Source organism: Typha latifolia, chromosome 4 (genome assembly GCF_019914945.1).
Source record: "Typha latifolia isolate L0001 chromosome 4, TyphaL0001v2, whole genome shotgun sequence".
NCBI lineage: Eukaryota > Viridiplantae > Streptophyta > Magnoliopsida > Poales > Typhaceae > Typha > Typha latifolia.
The window spans coordinates 7,615,654-7,623,894 of NC_133089.1; the positions used below are offsets into that span (position 1 = coordinate 7,615,654).

The 8,241-nt window shown below is 34.3% G+C and overlaps 7 non-coding genes across 7 annotated transcripts; all 7 read left to right on the forward strand.

The window, feature by feature from the left end:
• The first annotated feature begins 4,028 nt into the window (after window positions 1–4,028).
• LOC140787825 (small nucleolar RNA SNORD96 family) lies at window positions 4,029–4,119 on the forward strand. Its single transcript, XR_012108898.1, has one exon. It is a non-coding gene; the product is annotated as a small nucleolar RNA SNORD96 family (small nucleolar RNA).
• A 695-nt stretch (window positions 4,120–4,814) lies between these two features.
• Window positions 4,815–4,905, forward strand: LOC140787826 (small nucleolar RNA SNORD96 family). Its single transcript, XR_012108899.1, has one exon. It is a non-coding gene; the product is annotated as a small nucleolar RNA SNORD96 family (small nucleolar RNA).
• Window positions 4,906–5,600: 695 nt separating this feature from the next.
• LOC140787831 (small nucleolar RNA SNORD96 family) lies at window positions 5,601–5,691 on the forward strand. Its single transcript, XR_012108902.1, has one exon. It is a non-coding gene; the product is annotated as a small nucleolar RNA SNORD96 family (small nucleolar RNA).
• Window positions 5,692–6,244: 553 nt separating this feature from the next.
• Window positions 6,245–6,335, forward strand: LOC140787827 (small nucleolar RNA SNORD96 family). Its single transcript, XR_012108900.1, has one exon. It is a non-coding gene; the product is annotated as a small nucleolar RNA SNORD96 family (small nucleolar RNA).
• Window positions 6,336–6,887: 552 nt separating this feature from the next.
• LOC140787829 (small nucleolar RNA SNORD96 family) lies at window positions 6,888–6,978 on the forward strand. The gene has a single exon (XR_012108901.1). It is a non-coding gene; the product is annotated as a small nucleolar RNA SNORD96 family (small nucleolar RNA).
• Window positions 6,979–7,530: 552 nt separating this feature from the next.
• LOC140787832 (small nucleolar RNA SNORD96 family) lies at window positions 7,531–7,621 on the forward strand. Its single transcript, XR_012108903.1, has one exon. It is a non-coding gene; the product is annotated as a small nucleolar RNA SNORD96 family (small nucleolar RNA).
• A 231-nt stretch (window positions 7,622–7,852) lies between these two features.
• Window positions 7,853–7,943, forward strand: LOC140787833 (small nucleolar RNA SNORD96 family). The gene has a single exon (XR_012108904.1). It is a non-coding gene; the product is annotated as a small nucleolar RNA SNORD96 family (small nucleolar RNA).
• Window positions 7,944–8,241: the final 298 nt, after the last annotated feature.

Here is an 8,241-nt window from a genome sequence, read left to right on the forward strand (position 1 = left end):
TTAATCAAGAACTGCAATAGTTTTATGTCAATCTCTCAAATGCGAGGTTAAATTGTTCAACATTAGTTGCACTACACTAGAACCATGTTAGTAGATGTTTTGGCTAACAACAGTTTAAGGACATTCTCATAAGGCAAGCACTATGTCTTAACTTATGATAAAACTTTTGTTCAATTTTCGATCCAAGGTGAGTTAGTACCCTCAAGCTACTTCTTGAAGCAAAATTGCATATATCATGCCAATCTCTTGAACATGCAAATAAATTGATCAAACTATGTGTGCACTATAATAAAAATAAATTGTATATATGTAATCTAATTTTCACAAAGATTGATATGCTTAGAGTCTGGTACATGTTAATCTCCTAGGTAGGGGTGGAAAAAGTTGACTTGATTCTATAATTCGATATGATAACTTAGCTTTTAAATGTGTCTATGTCTAATATAATTAGATTTGCATGTGCAGTCTATATATGTAGCTTTGTCGAATCACATATGAGGACCACATAGTGTATTTGCGAGGTGGTTGACCTATTGCCTCCACTTATGTGACTACATATATAATCAGTGTAGCTACTTTTTAAAATGGTGAATGTTACAATTATGCCCAATAACTAATAGTCACTTTAAGGCAAAAGATGCTCAACCTTTTTGTTGTACAAGGCAAAAGATGCCTAGTAATGTGTTTTGGCTTATGACGGAGTGCTAGCTCACCTATATGGTTGACCAAATATGGCGTATATTCAACATTTTTGTAAGCAAAATGCACAGTCCGATCCATGCATCATATCCTCATCAATCTCTTAAGAGGATAAAACTACTCATTATACCAATACCAACTAGGTGAGTGAATGGTGGATTAAAAATGAGGAAAAAAAAGAGAGAGAGATATGGTACTTGGTGAAGTCTATAACTTTTAGAGACTTTTCTAACTGCCACCTAACTTAAGGAAGTTGGGAGGTACCCACTTGTGACCTAAGAGGTCATAAGTTTAAGTCCACCTCTAAGTAATTTATTGTGAGCAAATTATTTGGGTGTTGATGGTTTGACTTGACGACCTGACTTAGCTCAGTTTAATGGCTCAATAATGTGTTGGCTTGGAAGAGTAGTTCGTCGACACGACAGCTAAGAGCAATGGCTCAATGGTACAATGACTTGGAGCTTAGATTGGATGACTATGTTTATCGGCTAAAAACTTAGTAAGGCATAAGTGCCTTTGTATCAAAGAATGATTGACTATTTGTCCAGCTCATATCTAAAAAAGAAGGCATACCCAATTTGGTTTATATTATTAAAGTTTCATTTGAGTATAAGTTGTGGATGTGATGCTAGAGCTTTATGAATTTTAGAAAACTTTGTTTTTGTTCCTTCATCTTCGTGCCTGCTCTAGTTGGTCATTTGTTAAGATACTTTTTTTGCACCCTAGTCATGCTTAATATGGTAGTAATGAGATCATCATGGCATTAATGGTGTATAATATAATTTTAATGTCAACACATTTTTTAAGGTAATTGGTGTCAATAGCTGATCATTGAGGCTATTTATGGGCAAATCATCACGCAACCAAAAAGTGCATAATTTATAATGGAGTGCCACATGACAATTTTATAATTTTTAAAGCAATTTTGAGATTTTTAGGTACTTTTATCAAGACCAAATGCTATTTTTGGGCTTATTAGTGCACATCAACCCGTCAGATAAAGCTCAAATTGACATTGATGCACCATAGGGTAAGGTACATTAGGTGCTTCAACCTGGGTTTAAATCCTAGGTTTTATAAGTTCAAAATTTTAATTTTATATCCATATCAATATATATATATATTGAAAAATTGAACCGAGATGATTTAATATTTATTTTAAAAAATTTTTGGAAAAATTGAATCTAGATACTTGCTCTATTTACACTCATTGGTACATACAAATGGTGAAAATGCAAATTATACTCAAGCTGAGTAATGCACACTTTTTAAGTTGATCAAATAGTTGTGAGGAATCTCTAGATGTAAATCGGAAAGTTAGAAGACCCATAATGTGTGGAAACATTAAAGGAGCATCTGAGAACATATTATACTTTTTAAAAGCAATTCTAAAATTTCTTTTTAGTAATTTTATCGGAGTCTAATGCAATTTGCACCTTTATCAAAGCAAGTGGGACAATTGTCAAAGATTTTGATGGCATAAAAAGTGTAAAACATCTGGGATAATTTGTTAGCTAGATCAAGTTGATCGGGCATGAATTCTTCTATAGGACATTGAGATCAATATTGACATATTTATTGAATTGGGATGGAGAGGATAAAAGAAAAGAGAAAAGGGGGAATAGTAGATAGAGAAAAAATAAAGAAATTTTTTTCTCATCTTATTTGAATGTAACTGATCGAAACTATATATTCATAATATTATAATATTTAATTATTATATAATATTTAATGTAACTGATCGAAACTATTATATTCTTCATATAATATTTAATTATTAAAATAAACTAATCGAAACTATATATTCATAATAGAAGTAATGTAGATATGCTACATATCCAACACTGTATTTTTTAATTGACGAGTTGAAGCAGTCTAAAAATTACAAAAATATGCCAATTTAAGACTCTCAATCTTATCGGAGAATGGCCTCAAGATTCTCTAATACTCCAGAGTATTGCTATCCCAACAAACACTCCTATCCAATCCGCTATTCTATTACCCTCTCCAAATGCACGTTTGATTTACATAATTAGTTCTAATAGTCTGCTATGATGCCCTTGAGTCTCTAAGGAACCACCTAACTCACCTTTCAGGATCTTCACCAACTCCTCAGCATTAGTCTCAATAATGGCTTTCACCTTAGCGTCGTGGCCTTCTCAAAGTCTCAGTATGATCGCACGAGCTTTAGTAAAGATAGAATAATTTTTTGCTGTGGTTTTAACGACCACCTTAAAGCGTGTCTTTATTTCCTGTCATCACACCAACACTATTTTGATAATTATTGACAATAAATACTCCATCTGTATTGATCTTGATCCACCTAGCGAAAGTTATAATATCCAATATTTAATCATTTTTTATTAAATTTATTAATAAAATCTCAAAAGATTAAATAAATAGTATAATAGAAGAGAGAAATATTTAAAATATAAAAAATTAAAAATAGTATATATCTTTTTTTCTCTCTACTGGAAAGACAAAAATTGTCACATAGATGCTCTTCTTATCTCCTCCATTCTCACCTAAAAATTCAATCAAAAAAAAAAAAAAATTCTCTTCCGTAGTCCCCATTCTCTCCATTCAGACGGGGTACAAGATTGCTTTCATAAATTTAGAGAAAAACGTGCATTTTTTTGGGTCAAAAAGTGGTCTAAAATGATCAGAGAACATTCTGCACCGTCGGATTTCTTACTGATGGAACAGATGTATGATTAAATCTTAATAGACATGATGAATTCATATGAGCCGTTCGATCAAAATCTGATAGCTCAAATCAACCCTAGTCTCTGCAGACATCCCTCAAAACCCTAGCCGTCACTCCAGTTTATCCTCAAAAGATAAAATTCGAATATGGCCGTTTGATCAAGATCCGAAGGGTAATATTCGAACGAAATAAAACAAAGAAGAAGAAGAAAAGTAAATAAATAAGAGCTGCGATTTACTGTAGCCCTAATTAAGGCTACAACGCCGCAGCCTTAATAAGAGGACATTCACTCTCACTCGAGGCAAAAGCCCTACTCTATGTCTCTCTCTTCGTCTCGCAGCTAAAACCACCTCCTTCCTCCCTCCTCACATCAGCCGCTCCACCCCCAAGCCCTAGCCGCCACTTCTCCAGTCTCCCACCTAAACCCGAGCTTCATCCCCTCCTCTTCTCAGAAAGAAAAGAAGAAGACTTGAAGCTCTCGCCAGCCCCTTCAATTCCTCCACCGGCAACCGGCAGTCACCCCACCGTGGTGGGCCCCCTCCCCCTTCATCTGCTCTCCCTCTCAACCTCCTCGAAAAAGAAGAAAGAAAGAACAAAAAGAGGAAGTAAGCCGCACCAGCTCTGACCTATGATGATAGCTTATTCAATCATACCATCTTTCGGGACTGATTGGCTTTTCATAGCCATGCTGCTATTCTGCAATTCTGAGGTCATTATGATGATGCGCAAAGTAGCTAGTTTTAATTATACTTTCATGCATATCTAGAGAAATGCCTCTTGTTTGTATGTTTGCTAAAATGAGGTTTGGAGATGGCATGAATTTAATCTTATCAAGTGAAGCATGATCTTGAAATTTAGGAAGGCTCAATCAAGCAAGACTTGTGTACAACCAGTCAGCAATGCCTCTTGCACTAGGAAAGCGGTTAATTTTACGGGTTTTGCAAACCATTTAGTGTTCCTAAATCATAGGTGTCAGGTAATACTTATCAAGTGAATTGAATCTTATCAAGTGAAGCATGTGCTTGAAATTTAGGAAGGCTCAGTCTAGCAAGACTTGTGTACAACCAGTCAGCAATGCCTCTTGCACTAGGAAAGCGGTTAAGTTTATGATTTTTGCAAACCATTTAGTGTTCCTAAATCATAGGTGTCAGGTAAGAATATACCAAAGAATATAATAAGTTGAATTCAAACTTAAGAACATATTAGAGATGATTTAAGTTACTATTTCTGCGCCCGCCATCTTTTATAATAATTTATTTTAATATCCTTGTTTTTGCATGCTATTTTTGATGTCGTTACTGACGACTTACCATTCTTGGAGTGACCCAGGAGAAACTAATATTTTTTATTTTGTTTTTATGTGGGTATTTTTATTCTGTGCTTTATTTATCATTCCATTTTTGTGCTCTGACCTATGATGATAGCTTACTCAATCATACCATCTTTCGGGACTGATTGGCTTTTCATAGCCATGCTGCTATTCTGCAATTCTGAGGTCATTATGATGATGCGCAAAGTAGCTAGTTTTAATTATACTTTCATGCATATCTAGAGAAATGCCTCTTGTTTGTATGTTTGCTAAAATGAGGTTTGGAGATGGCATGAATTTAATCTTATCAAGTGAAGCATGATCTTGAAATTTAGGAAGGCTCAATCAAGCAAGACTTGTGTACAACCAGTCAGCAATGCCTCTTGCACTAGGAAAGCGGTTAATTTTACGGGTTTTGCAAACCATTTAGTGTTCCTAAATCATAGGTGTCAGGTAATACTTATCAAGTGAATTGAATCTTATCAAGTGAAGCATGTGCTTGAAATTTAGGAAGGCTCAATCTAGCAAGACTTGTGTACAACCAGTCAGCAATGCCTCTTGCACTAGGAAAGCGGTTAAGTTTATGATTTTTGCAAACCATTTAGTGTTCCTAAATCATAGGTGTCAGGTAAGAATATACCAAAGAATATAATAAGTTGAATTCAAACTTAAGAACATATTAGAGATGATTTAAGTTACTATTTCTGCGCCCGCCATCTTTTATAATAATTTATTTTAATATCCTTGTTTTTGCATGCTATTTTTGATGTCGTTACTGACGACTTACCATTCTTGGAGTGACCCAGGAGAAACTAATATTTTTTATTTTGTTTTTATGTGGGTATTTTTATTCTGTGCTTTATTTATCATTCCATTTTTGTGCTCTGACCTATGATGATAGCTTACTCAATCATACCATCTTTTGGGACTGATTGGCTTTTCATAGCCATGCTGCTATTCTGCAATTCTGAGGTCATTATGATGTTGCGCAAATTAGCTAGTTTTAATAATACTTTCATGCATATCTAGAGAAATGCCTCTTGTTTGTATGTTTGCTAAAATGAGGTTTGGAGATGGCATGAATTTAATCTTATCAAGTGAAGCATGATCTTGAAATTTAGGAAGACTCAATCAAGCAAGACTTGTGTACAACCAGTCAGCAATGCCTCTCGCACTAGGAAAGCGGTTAATTTTACGGGTTTTGCAAACCATTTAGTGTTCCTAAATCATAGGTGTCAGGTAATACTATACAAAAGAATATAATAAGTAGAATGACAATAGTCATAGCCCACCAGGAAGGTTTGGATTCAAACTTAGGAACATACAGAGATAATTTAAGTTACTATTTCTGCGCCTGCCATTTTTTAAACTCTTTTCTTTTAATATCCTTGATTTTGCATGCTATTTTTGATGTCGTTACCGACAACTTACCATTCTTGGAGTGACCCAGGAGAAATTAATCTTTTTTATTTTATTTTTATGTGGGTATTTTTGTCCTGTTCTTTATTTATCATCCCATTTTTGTGCTCTGACCGATGATGATAGCTTACTCAATCATACCATCTTTCGGGACTGATTGGCTTTTCAAAGCCATGCTGCTATTCTGCAATTCTGAGGTCATTATGATGCTGCGCAAATTAGCTAGTTTTAATCATACTTTCATGCATATCTAGAGAAATGCATCTTGTTAGTATGTTTGCTCGAATTAGGTTTGGAAATGGCATGAATTTAATCTTATCAAGTGAAGCATGATATTGAAATTTAGGAAGGCTCAATCAAGCAAGACTTGTGTACAACCAGTCAGCAATGCCTCTCGCACTAGGAAAGAGTTAAGTTTATGAGTTTTGCAAACCATTTAGTGTTCCTAAATCATAGGTGTCTGGTAAGAATATACAAAAGAATATAAGAAGTTGAATGACAATAGTCATTGCCCACCAGGAAGGTTTGGATTCAAACTTAGGAACATACAGAGATAATTTAAGTTACTATTTCTGCGCCTGCCATTTTTTAAACTCTTTTCTTTTAATATCCTTGATTTTGCATGCTATTTTTGATGTCGTTACCGACAACTTACCATTCTAGGAGTGACCCAGGAGAAATTAATCTTTTTTATTTTATTTTTATGTGGGTATTTTTGTCCTGTTCTTTATTTATCATCCCATTTTTGTGCTCTGACCGATGATGATAGCTTACTCAATCATACCATCTTTCGGGACTGATTGGCTTTTCAAAGCCATGCTGCTATTCTGCAATTCTGAGGTCATTATGATGCTGCGCAAATTAGCTAGTTTTAATAATACTTTCATGCATATCTAGAGAAATGCATCTTGTTAGTATGTTTGCTCGAATTAGGTTTGGAAATGGCATGAATTTAATCTTATCAAGTGAAGCATGATATTGAAATTTAGGAAGGCTCAATCAAGCAAGACTTGTGTACAACCAGTCAGCAATGCCTCTCGCACTAGGAAAGAGTTAAGTTTATGAGTTTTGCAAACCATTTAGTGTTCCTAAATCATAGGTGTCTGGTAAGAATATACAAAAGAATATAAGAAGTTGAATGACAATAGTCATTGCCCACTACGAAGGTTTGGATTCAAACTTAGGAACATACAGAGATGATTTAAGTTACTATTTATGCGCCTGCTATTTTCTATACTCATTTCTTTTAATATCCTTGTTTTTGAATGCTATTTTTGATGTCGTTACTGACAATTTACCATTCTTGGAGTGACCCAGGAGAAATTAATCTTTTTTATTTTATTTTTATGTGGGTACTTTTGCCCAGTGCTTTATTTATCATTCCATATTTGTGCTCTGACCGATGATGATAGCTTACTCAATCATACCATCTTTCGGGACTGATTGGCATTTTATTGCCATGCTGCCATTCTGCGATTCTGAGGTCTTTATGATAGTGCATAAATGAGCTATTATAAGAAATGCTTTCATGCATATCAAGAGAATGAAATTTTTATTAATATATATAATGAACACATAACTTTTTGTCAGCATCAGAAGTTATCTGCATCAGAAGTTATCTATGTTGATGCTGCTACAAACTCTACATCTGCTTTCTAGATTATATCTTATTTGAAAAGAATGTTTACATTTTCATTCCTCACATGTTCTTTCTATTTTGATCTGTGTTGATACCTCTTTCAAAATTACCATCTTTTCGGACTGATTGGCAATCTATAGCCATGGTGTTATTCTGTAATTCTGAGGTCTATGTTGTATTGCTGTCATTTGATATTGTCATAATATTTTGTCTAAATTTGTCATCTTTGAAACGAACACAATTTTTTTTGACAATTTTTGACAGTATTTCTTGTGATGGTCATCTTAGGTGTACTCTTTTGTGGAAGGATTATGAATGTAAATTTTTTAATTTTTCCATCGTTTATGTTAGGATTGAGTATGTGGGGTCATATTGTTACGAACGAGATTTAGAACGATCCATTCGTTGGATGATTATGAGATTTTGATGGTAGGAATCTTGGAAGTCTTAGATCTAATGGCTTTGGAA